The sequence below is a fragment of the Telopea speciosissima genome, chromosome 2 (genome assembly GCF_018873765.1).
Source record: "Telopea speciosissima isolate NSW1024214 ecotype Mountain lineage chromosome 2, Tspe_v1, whole genome shotgun sequence".
NCBI lineage: Eukaryota > Viridiplantae > Streptophyta > Magnoliopsida > Proteales > Proteaceae > Telopea > Telopea speciosissima.
In genome coordinates, this window is record NC_057917.1 from 49,718,747 (window position 1) to 49,730,297 (window position 11,551).

General features: G+C 39.2%; 1 pseudogene; it reads left to right on the forward strand.

Annotated features, from left to right (window-relative positions):
- The first annotated feature begins 7,276 nt into the window (after nucleotides 1-7,276).
- LOC122650812 lies at nucleotides 7,277-11,032 on the forward strand (annotated as a pseudogene).
- Nucleotides 11,033-11,551: the final 519 nt, after the last annotated feature.

Consider the following 11,551-nt stretch of genomic DNA (forward strand, 5'->3'; position numbering starts at 1 on the left):
ACTGTAGGATGGGGGGCAACAACTCTTCAACTGTAGTATCATGACACTCAACCTCTTCAGACTGAACTTCCTCCCCAATACCGACCTAGCTCGAGGGCCTGGGGTGAGGAGAGTTGAACTTGCAATCTCTTTCAACATGCCCATACACCTTACATCTCAAGCAACTGGACTACCAAGAATACTGAGAGCCTCCTTGGTCTAGAACTGCAAAGGAAGACACGGGAGAGTGACCCAAAGGGGTAAAGATTTAAACTCTGGGGAAGTAGGCTACATTCAGTTAGCTAGGGCTGAATAATTAGAGGTCACTTGAATATAAACTAAGGTCCTTTTTCACTAGTTGAGAACAAATCTTCTTCATTCTTGACCTAGTAACAATCTAATATTTTTTACTCGTGAAGTTTAATGGAAGGATGGAATTGTACACTACCTTTTCACTTTTCATTATACAAATCAATGGCATCATTCTTTTAGCTATGCTTGCATTTAAACATGGGAAACATAATGAGAATGCAATCATTTGTGTCTCTAGGTCCCAAGGCCTGGCAATTTGGATTATGGTTGCCTTTGCCATCATTTGGAGTACATGGGAGACGAAAATAATAGGATATTTGAGCGAAGTAAAAGATTATCTAATTTATAAATAAATCACCACCCATTAATGTGTCACCTAAACGGGGATGGGAACGCAGCAGAAGGATCTCATATGGATTTGGTTACAAGCTTTATGAACCCGAACGATCTTCTACAATCCCTAGATATCTCAAAAGGCTTCTCCATAAAGAACTCCACACCGCAAATTCTTGGAAAGAGATGGAATCCCATAGAGTACACAGCAAAAACTTGGTGAACAAGACTGGGAGTGAAAGAGGGAGACTATAATCTTAATAATGGCATTAAGGTTAGTGGTGACGTGATTATGTATATCTATAATCAATCTCCAACTCCTCACAATGTCCCACTCTAAATAGGAAACACAGAGAGGGAAGAGACCTAAAGGGGAAAGTCCACCTCCTCAAGTGGCCAATTCAATTGGTCTAATCGGCTACCCCATGGGTAGGTGCCAAATCCAAACCGGATTTGTACCCAGGTTTGGTTGACATCTCCCACTCGCCCACACAGGGAATACTAACTCAATCGTTCACCCAATCATCTCTCAAACGTGTGACTCATCATTTATGAAATGAGGCGTACGACCCAACGAGATTGAACAATGTAGGAGTTCTATATCAAGCTTCCATTCAACCAACATAGTACAATAGCACATTACTCACAAACAATCTCAAAATACCCCAAACTATCTCACTACATCATATTCAACACTCTCGATTTCTCATGATGACCAATGCTAACCCCTTGCATGTAATGTACTCATGAGTCATGACTACGTCAATCACAAGTATGGAAAGTCGTCCAGGCAATATTGGTGGGAACCTTTCCTTTCACTCTATATAGGGTGATTGCAAGCAATGACCATGTAAGTGATAGAATATTTTCTTACTTAGATCTCATATTAGTGAGGCTGAGCATAATAAGGTACTGGATTTGGAGTGGTTTATGTTAGATCTAAAACCCAGTATTGATACATAGATTAGAAAATATTAACATGAATAATTAACAAACACAACATGTACCTGAAGCTATTGTAATGAACGCCAATAAGCCAAGCTCTGGATTGGATCTGGAACCAGAACATTCTACCCTACGCAGCCTTGATTACATGAGCGATAAGTACCTTATCCTTCCACTGGGCAAATTGCCCCAAGAAAACATTGGAATAGAGGGTAATTGTAGCATGGTTCCAAGGTAGAAGCAGAAATACTTATGCTCATATCAATACTTTATGTTATGGTGTAATCCTTATGCATAAACTATAGTCCAGAATAAAATTTGGCAAGTAATTATGACGCACTATTACAATCCCTCCTTTGGGTCGAGACTGCAATGTAATCTACTTATTTGGTAATGTATGATTACCATAGGGCTAATAAAATTCATACAATTTGACAAAGATGTCTCCCCACCATTGGGCATGAGAAACAACCCATCCAACTGAGCTCCTTTGGATCGCCCATGGTCTACTAACTGAAAAAAGTAACAAATGGGATGGTCCCAGTTTGAAACAAACAACTTAAGCCCATACTATGAGTTTTTTAATAAGGCCCATTACGTAAAGAATGGAGACAACCTATTACTCATTTTAACTCTTTTTGACTATGTAGTATATAATGAGATAGTAAAATCTAAAATGTTATTGGAAGAATGACCTATAGGATTATAAGCCTATAACAAGAGAGGGGAGCACAGTTCATGCATGAGAGAAAATCTTTGAAGACACCTTTTTATTTTACTTATCATTTTAAATTTTAATCCATCCATTTATCAAAATGTAAGAAAATAATCCAATCATATAACCACTACATATGAGACATCATGAAGTAATATAGATACAACACATAAGATCGAACCCATGGGAATCAGGAGTGATTAATCATAGTTCATGCATGAGAAAAAATCTTTGAAAACACTTTCTTTTTATTTTTTTTACTTATCCTTTAAATTTTAATCCATCCATTTATCAAAAAGTAAGAAAATAATTTAATCATACAATCACTATATATGAGACATCCAACAAGTCATGAAGTAATATATATACAACAGATAAGATTGAACCCAAGAAAATAAAGAGTGATTAATCAAGGTAAGGTCAACTAACAAAAGGTTCGAGAAATATTGTTCAAACCCCAAAACATTCGATACCCGAATTTCAATTAAATCTCAAATCTGTCTTTTTTTACTGTAATGTATCAGCATTTCTTGATTATTTTCTTTCAAGGTTCTTATTAAACTCTTACTACATTATGGCATGGGGCTGTTGCTAGTCTCTTGTAGGAGAGAAAAGAGGTGTCGAAGGGTGGGGAGAAACTGTCTCTTTTAACTGTATTCATTCTTATACAATTCGCAAATCTGTTACTAGGATTAGAACCTCACTTTCTATGTAAGAAATTTTTTTGTGTGAGTGGACATGATAAATATTTTTTAGAATTTACTTATTTACCAGACTAACCCAAATTATCCCACCAGTTAAACTGATAACCAAGGACCCAATTGCATCTCTTATAGGATAAATTTTCAAATAATATTCTGTCTTCACTGTTATTTCCCATCACTATAATCAAACAACCTTTGCTAAATGAACCAAAAAAGTTCACCATAATCAAAGAACCTTTGCTTTTTCCTCAAGGGGAGAGGTCATGTCCTATCTTCTGCATTTTTTGCCCAAAATGGCATCCCTCAACCTTGAACCCCTGCCAGTATAATAAAAGTCTTGAACCTTGTCTTCATGCTGGCAGCCTGAGCTTTTTACCATTACACCAAGCGATCGTCCTTAAATTAGGAAAATTGGATATAATTCATGTATTAAATTATGAAATGAATTAAACAACAGCTTTATACACATTATGCAAAAAAAAATTAAGAGAGATATATATCTGTAAAAGGGAAAACTTCAATAGGGGTAACCCAATCCAAACTTCCAGTTGATGCATAGGGTAGAATAAAATAAGTAGAGTTCATAGGAGGCTACATTGAACCTAAGGTATGACAAGATACCAAATTTGATTTAAATTCGTCTCAAGTAATTACATTCTACCCTGCATTTGTATGACATAGAAAAATGTGGCTTACTCTGCATGGCTTGTTTTCTCTTCAGAAGGTGCTAAAAGCCATTTGTTTAGACGTTGTGATGCCCTTTCCACCAGTAAGCATAAAATGTTATTGTCAACAAACAAAAGAATCCAAATAGCATGTTTTGGGGTTTGATCAATATTTCTCGAACCTTTTGGTACTGGTTCTTCTCTACACAAGTGCACTAGAAGGTCTTTGCTTGGATGATTTGGAAGTGGGGGAAAGATGGGAGTGCTATGGTATGGAAATGAATTCTTTTGATGGGTTCTATGGAGTAAGATGTTGGGCCATCTGAAGATTTTGGGAGTTATGAATTTGGATTGGGATAGGAGAAACAGTAAGTTGGTTAGAGGGATGATAATGGGCTAAATGGGTTGATGCGCCAGGGTGGGTTCTCCATCGGAAATGTTTAAAATGGATAATTGGCTTTGGGGTGGGCTTTGAGCATGGGCTGACATGTTATAACACTAGTATTTGTCCCTATTAAAGAAACAAAGGCCAAATGATGTAAAAGGGAGAGAAGGATTTGGGGTAATTCTGTGATGGAATTGTGGTTAGAGGGCAAGGGTACTTGGGAATGTAGAAACCTCATTTTGTCCTTCCCCCCTGATGTTTCTCGTGACAATGATGAGCATTCTCCAAGGCGTAGCGTCAATGTATTTATAGATGTAGTGCAAGTGTGCGCTGCCCAAATCCGTCCATCGATCATCCAACCCCTTACCGAAGCCAGAACCAGAGCCTTAGAGCCCTCCAAGATCCCCTCGAAAGTCTAGCCCTGACTCAGAACCCTTGGAACCGACCTGGCCTAGCATAAAACCTGGTCCAAATAGCCTAAATCCTCCATGTTGACACCGAACCAGGGTCAACACTCAAAGACCCCAAATCAACATCGACCCATATCCACTCAATGTCGAATAGAGCCTTCCTAATATCTATCCTACATCGACATCCAGAAAATTCAACCGACACCCAAAGCCTTTTCTTCGATGTCGAGAGATGTTCATCGATAGCCACTTGATGTCGATCTAACTCCTCTTTGATGTCGACTTGACCCCAGTTTAATGTCGACCCTTTACAAATTCGAGAAGCCCAAACTTGTCATGTTTAACTCTGATTTCGATTCCTTTCACGACCAAGCCCAAATTTGGCAACTTGGATGTGTATTTTGGCTTCCTTAGGCCCCAAAAAACTCCTCTTTTGGCAAGAATCTACTTGCCCACATCCCATTGGCCACTACTTTGACCAAGCATCCATTATCGATGTAAAGACACCCATTTTGATGCTTCACCGACAATCTGGATCAAACCCAGTATCCTTACATAAATTTGGGAGTGCACACACCCCTCTACATCTATAAATACAACCTCTCTCATATTTAGGAGTGTCCCTAGTCCACTTCTCTACTCAATTGGTCTTTGGTCCTTGTTTGGTCCTTAGTCCCTTGCTCCACATTCATTGCCTCTAGAGTACACACTTGGTTTCTAGACTTCAAGCTTCAAGTTCATAGCCTAGAGTCATCATACTCAGTGATCTCAGTGTTTGACGATGAAGTATTGCATACAAAGAGATAAGAAAAGCCATCCCAAGCAGTGATACTTTCTCTAGGTACCAATCTTCTGAGTCACAAAGGGAAACCTCCACTTCTCCAGTTTCAAACTAATTTCAACTAGGTAAATCTCTTCATCCTTTCTTGTGTTTTTGATCGATTTATTGTTTATTTTCTCTTATTTGTTTGCATCTTCGAGAGGAGTGTGATCCCATCTTTCTAAATGGTGATCACACACCCGCTCTTGTTGTCTTTCGCTTGCATGATTATTTCAATCCATAATCCCCATGCCATGTAGTCTAAGAATCCCCCTACTTTTGTTTGTACCATGAAGTTCGTAGGTAGTTATGTGTCTTATCTATCCCTCTCATGCGCTCGTAGTTCAAATCTTGCATGTTTGCTATCATGACGTTTTGATTTATTTTTCCTGACACCCATGATTCATGTATTATGCTATGTGCTTTGAGTCTCTCCACATTCTCACGTTATAATTTTCCTTCATAATATGTATGCAACTTAAGTCCTAGCCCTTCCATTGTACTTCCACCGTTTCTCTTATTTTTTTCATGCACCCACCATCTCTCCCTATGCCTAGTTTTGCCTTGATCTTGTCATCACTTAGATGCTATAGATGCTATAGCATTTATTTTCTTTACTTCACGTATAATAACCCTTGCCATGCAACCTAGTTTCCAAGTATGTTCTCACAACCTTCCCTTGTACATTACTCCATTTGTATCTTTTCTGTATTTTACATTCTCACCCAAAAGCATGTTATAACCTTTCCTAGCCAAGTAATAAAAAGACCAGCAAGTCTGGGTGGACTGGGGTGCTTAATACCTTCCCCAGATCATAACTTGATCCATACCCAGACTAACGGACCATCAGTCCACAAAGGGCGTTGCATGAGAGTCATTTCATTTACACTTTGGGTCCTAGACCCCCTCTAGGTGGTGACTCCTACATTCGTTTCACCCTTCTCTCCTTTCCCTAAAATAAGGGACAGACGTAGTGGATGACACGTGGTGATTTCCCCTGGCCATTTTGTTTACCCTCATAGAGTCATGGGAAGTTGGGCCATATGGGAATTAATTTGCTGATGGCTAAATGATGAGAAATAGGGTTGGCTGGAAAGGAACTATTGTTGGTTTGCGCTTTATCATTGCGTGTGTATAGGTGAGGCAGCTGGCATGTTGTGTTGGGAATGGTAGGGCTCGTTAGTGGGGGAATATTTGGATATGGTGGGGTATGTAATACAAAGGTATTATACGAATGCAGAGCCTGATTAATAGTGCCAAAGACATGTGGTAGAGGGACGACTGTAGTGTCAGAGCTATTACCTTGGTGTTGGAGAACTTCTTCTCCATCCACAGCAACTGATCTATGCCTTGATTCAGTTGCATGGGTTTCCACTGATGCTATGTTCAGATATTGATTGCACTGAAAATGGTCTGATTGTTCATAATAGATGACACTAGGGTTCTCCCACAGGCGGATATCTGGGATGGAACCTCAGAGATTAGAGCTAAAACGCTTTTTGAGAGCTATTGTGTTTACGTCTTACTCTTTGAACACTTCCCGACATCGAGGGTTGTCGTGACTAATTAACCCACATATATAATAGAACATTGTAAGTTTCTACCACTTAATTAATATTTCCATACGAACCCCATTCCTTCTCTTGATATTGATACTTTGTCTTAAGGGTTTATGAATATCTATATTGATTCTACAGCGGAAGTATTGAACCCGAGACCCAAATTGAAACCCTTGAATAATCATACCTTTCCGAGGAGTGCCTAAAATGACCTCCAATTGATACCCAAACTCCGTAGAGAGAAGATTAGGACGAACCGAGTGAAACTGAACCCAAAAATCAATGTGTATGAACTCCCAATCTCTCTCCTCTCTCCATTTTTCAAGGAGGATAAGATTGTCGAATACCGAACAGGGCGATTCATCTATGACATTTTCATATTAGTTGGGTGCTCAAAATGGAAGATATAACGATCTCCATCTAGTGGGGAGATTTATATTGGAAAACCCATGTTCCAGGCTAATGGAAGGGCATCTGTTACCGCCTGTTTCCTATACGGTTCCCCCGGTAATGTATGGGAAACCAAAGTATTAGTCCAAATAGCTGTTGCTTCTTTTTTTATGGCATCATCGACCTCAAGTAAATCCTCTTCAGAGAAGTACAAATTCGGTGATACTAGTAGAGGTAAGACTAGTGCTCGAGAGGGATGATGGCCGCGACCGTGACCTAGGCCTCGACCCCTCTCTGAAGCCATAAGATGCCCTGCTTTGGATTCTCCTAGGAGAAGAAAGGGAAGAAGAAACAGGTTAGGATGACCAGTGAGAAGAAACTAATCACTCACATAGTAGGAACATAATCTCACTCACAGAGGAGGAATAAAACCCTAAGCATTCCTAGAGAGAGATTACCACTATTTCAATCCCTGTTTCCAGTCGAACTAAGCCAAAGGGAAAATACGTAATTAACTGTTAAATGATTTCTCTACCTCAGGAGTAGGTGAGGATTGAGGAACTAAAACTCATAACCATGTCCTCGGAGGGCTACTAGCACACTCCAGCTGCCCTCAAAGGTGAAATTTAATTCATGCCATATATGAAAATCATATAAGGGAAATAGAACTCAGTCCGAGAGTGTGGCCTACGCTAGGCACTCCCATGAGTCTTTCTCTCCTCCCCATATGAAAAGACATCTCTGCCTTCTCATTTTGAGGAGAGAGATAGAGAGAGATAGAGACACATGGGAGTGCTGATGTAGACCACACCCTAGGACCATATGGGTTTCTACATCACCCATGATATATAAATAAGAATAACTCTTCCATCACCCATGTCCATCGGTGATGTGATTTCATGGTTAAAGTTGTCATTGTCAACATTCATCCTATTTATGAACTCTCGAATTTATCCTTTTTAATGCAATGCATTCGATGGCACCCTGATAGACACAATGGATAGAGGAAACTCGTTAACAAAATAAGGATGTTTTTAGGAACTTGGGACAAAATGAATCAATCATCGTAGGCTCCAAATTTAGGTCCATATCCATTTTGGCCATGTAGAAACCTAAGCTCAAGCCTCAAGTTTTTACATTTTATTCAGAAGGAGGTAGCATTGTCATATTTTTATTAGTTTTCATTCATTAAAATACCATTTGATACCATTTGTTTCCCTCTAAATGTAGCAATGCAAAGTTACCATTGGAATATCCATTCCAGAGGAACAACTATAGATTGAATTTGGCCTTAGTTTTAGAAAAAGGGCAAATCCATATGGTCCTCTTGTTAGGAAAAGAATTTTGATTCTAATTCCTAATAGGAAACCTCAAGAGTAATTTAATAAATTATCAGTACCTTGTGTATCAGTGTTTTGCATTATATATAGATATGTTGTCAAATCCTGAAGGACATAATAACAATGCGCAACTTAGTAAACCGCAGCTCTGCTTTCTCTAGATATTTCGTGATCTTTCCTTCTCTTATCTACCAGTGGCTAAGATCATGTGGAGGCTTTGCACTTGTAAACTTTCAAATAACAATTGAAACCCTAGTTTCATTTTGAGATTGAATGGTTTCTCCCATCGATTGCAACAATTTGTTTCCTTTCCGCCGAATCGTATAAGAGATCCTTTCAATGTTACTAGAGTCTCGCTTCTGCATGGAAAAGCCTCCAATAGTTTTTTTTTCCCATGCAGTACATGGTCCTTTAGATTTTTATTCTTAAAAAAAATTGTGTTCATGAGATGGAGAGGACGTCAGCAAAGCATCATCGCAAGGCCATTGGCTGTACATGCCTTGGCATGCGTTGCCATTGGCCGTGCATGCGATAGAGATGCATACATGCCCTCTGGCTGCACCTCCGCTACCCGCCTACCCTCTCTACCTTCCCCGTGTTTTGCATGGCCCATGGCTGCGCCTGCCTTGGCTTATGTGGCCTGTTGTCTATGCCCTTTGTGGAACTTTGGTCTCCCTCTGCTCCCCCCCCCCCCCTTTGCCTTCTTGATTGCTGCCTTTATGGCGGTAATGGTTTAAACAAAAAAAATAGAGTTTTCTTGTTTGAAAGAAGAAGATTTTTGGAGAATATGGTGAAGGGATCCCTTCTCTTCACCCACATTCTTTTTCAATGATATGGGCTTGATATTTAAGTTTTTTAGGTACATAAGCTCATATAGGTATTAAATTAGACTTTGTTCTAATTATGATTTGCATTGGATGTACATGGCTTTTTGACATGAGAAGTCAATATATGTCATACTAAGAGTTAATATGTGACTATGTGTTTTTGTAATTATTACTTTTCACATATTTGGGAATCTAATTGTGAGGAACATGTACAGTGTGATGACTATGGTTATGATATTTAAAATTTTGATCATGAGATGCATTATATAAATGGCATGGCATGTATGAGGTGATGAATGCAATTTTCTCCTTTATTTGTCTCTCCTTCCTCTATCTCTTTATAAAAGTTGTAATTCTCCTCAGGCAGTCTAATTGGTGGGTTGGTTTCCTGAGGTTTTTTATTTAAAGAGGTTGCAATTAATAGAGTAACTTTTTCATTGAGAAAATTACTTGGACACCCCCTAGACTATTACTCGTTTTCTTACTATCCCCAACTTTTCAAACAATTACTTGACACCCCCTGAAACCTGACGGTGTTAGTCTGTTGTTAGTGTTTAAATGGAAATGTCCATTTTACCCTTATGAGTTATTCAACTAAAACTTATGAAGTTAAATGACCAACTTAGCCTCCTCCTTCCTCTTCTTCTTCTTCTTCTTCTTCTTCTTCTTCTTCTTCTTCCTGCAACCCACCCCTACCCCTACCCCCATTACTTGACTTAAAATTTTAGTTTTGCTAGGGATCAAATGGAAGTTAAACAGAATCCCTCATTTTTTCAGTCTCAGCCTTAATGAAATTTCTTCATCAGATCTGGTGTTCTCACTGGATCTTTCAAGGTGGAGGCTCAATCAATCTGACATTCCAGGCAAAGCTACTGTAACCAGATTTTTTTTCCACAAATCCTCCATTTTTCTTTGCTTTCAAGGGTTTGCTCTGAAAACCAAAACCCCTCCCTCTCCAATCCCCAAACCCCAAGATGCTTCCCTAAAAAACTCCAGCACTACTTCCACCACCACCACAACCTCAGAGCGCTACAATCCCACACCTCACAACCAAATTGTCTTACCAAAGCAATCCTTGAACTTGAATCAACAGTCTCCAATGACAGACTTCACCGTCAGCAAACCAAGGAACGCCACCCTACTCTGAAAGCCTCGCTGGACTAACCCCTTCGTCTGGTGTTATGCTATCATTTGTCTCATCTTCAGCCTTCTTCTCATCATTGCCGGAATTTTCACCTTGATCTTCTACCTCGTCTACAAACCCAGGTACCCATTACTCGAAACTACCAGTGCGACCCTCAATAGTGTTTACTTAGATTCCCCAGACTATGTAAACGGTGATTTCATATTTCTCGCTAACTTCTCCAACCCAAATCCCAAGATTGATGTGAGGTTTGAATACTTGGAAATCAAGCTCTACTTCTTCAATAGGCTTATTGCAACTCAAGCCCTTTAAGCCTTCTCTTTGGGACACGGAGAGGTGAGGTTGGATTCGGTTTATATGTTAAAAAGTGAAGCTTATTTGCCCCCAAATCTGGCATTAGAGCTCAGAAATCAGTTGCAGAGGAATCAGATTCGGTATAATATAAGGGGAACATTTAGGGTGAGATTCAATTTGGGCTTGACCCATATATCTTATTGGCACTGAACAATCGTGTTGCAGATGCAATGCAGTAAGGGTAGGGGTGGTGGGGTTGTAGGAAGAAGAAGAAGAAGGGGGGTAATTCTATCACTTCAGTACCCTTTAAGAGTAGTTTAGGTATTACAAAAAATTTAACCAATGACATCATCACTAAACTACGGACATGACCTACTTGAAAGAAATGGTAAAATGTAGCGAGTGTTCAAGTAATTGTTTGAAAAAGAGGGGGATAGTAAGAAAATAGGCAATAGTCTAGGGAGTGTCCAAGTAATTTTTTCTTTTTTATTTTATTTGATCGTGATAATGGATCAAAGTCTTTTCGACGATGATGATCGAGAAAAGATTGGAGGAGTTGGTTGCTTTCTTGAAGTGGTCAAGACCTTGTTGTTTTAAATTATTTCTCTATAATAGTTATGGTGGATGTAATTTTAAATGCATTTGCATTATCACATTATTAATGTCATGTGGGAGTGACAATTGAGGCTATGTTATTCCCACCCATCTTACAATCAAAGTAAATTTGCA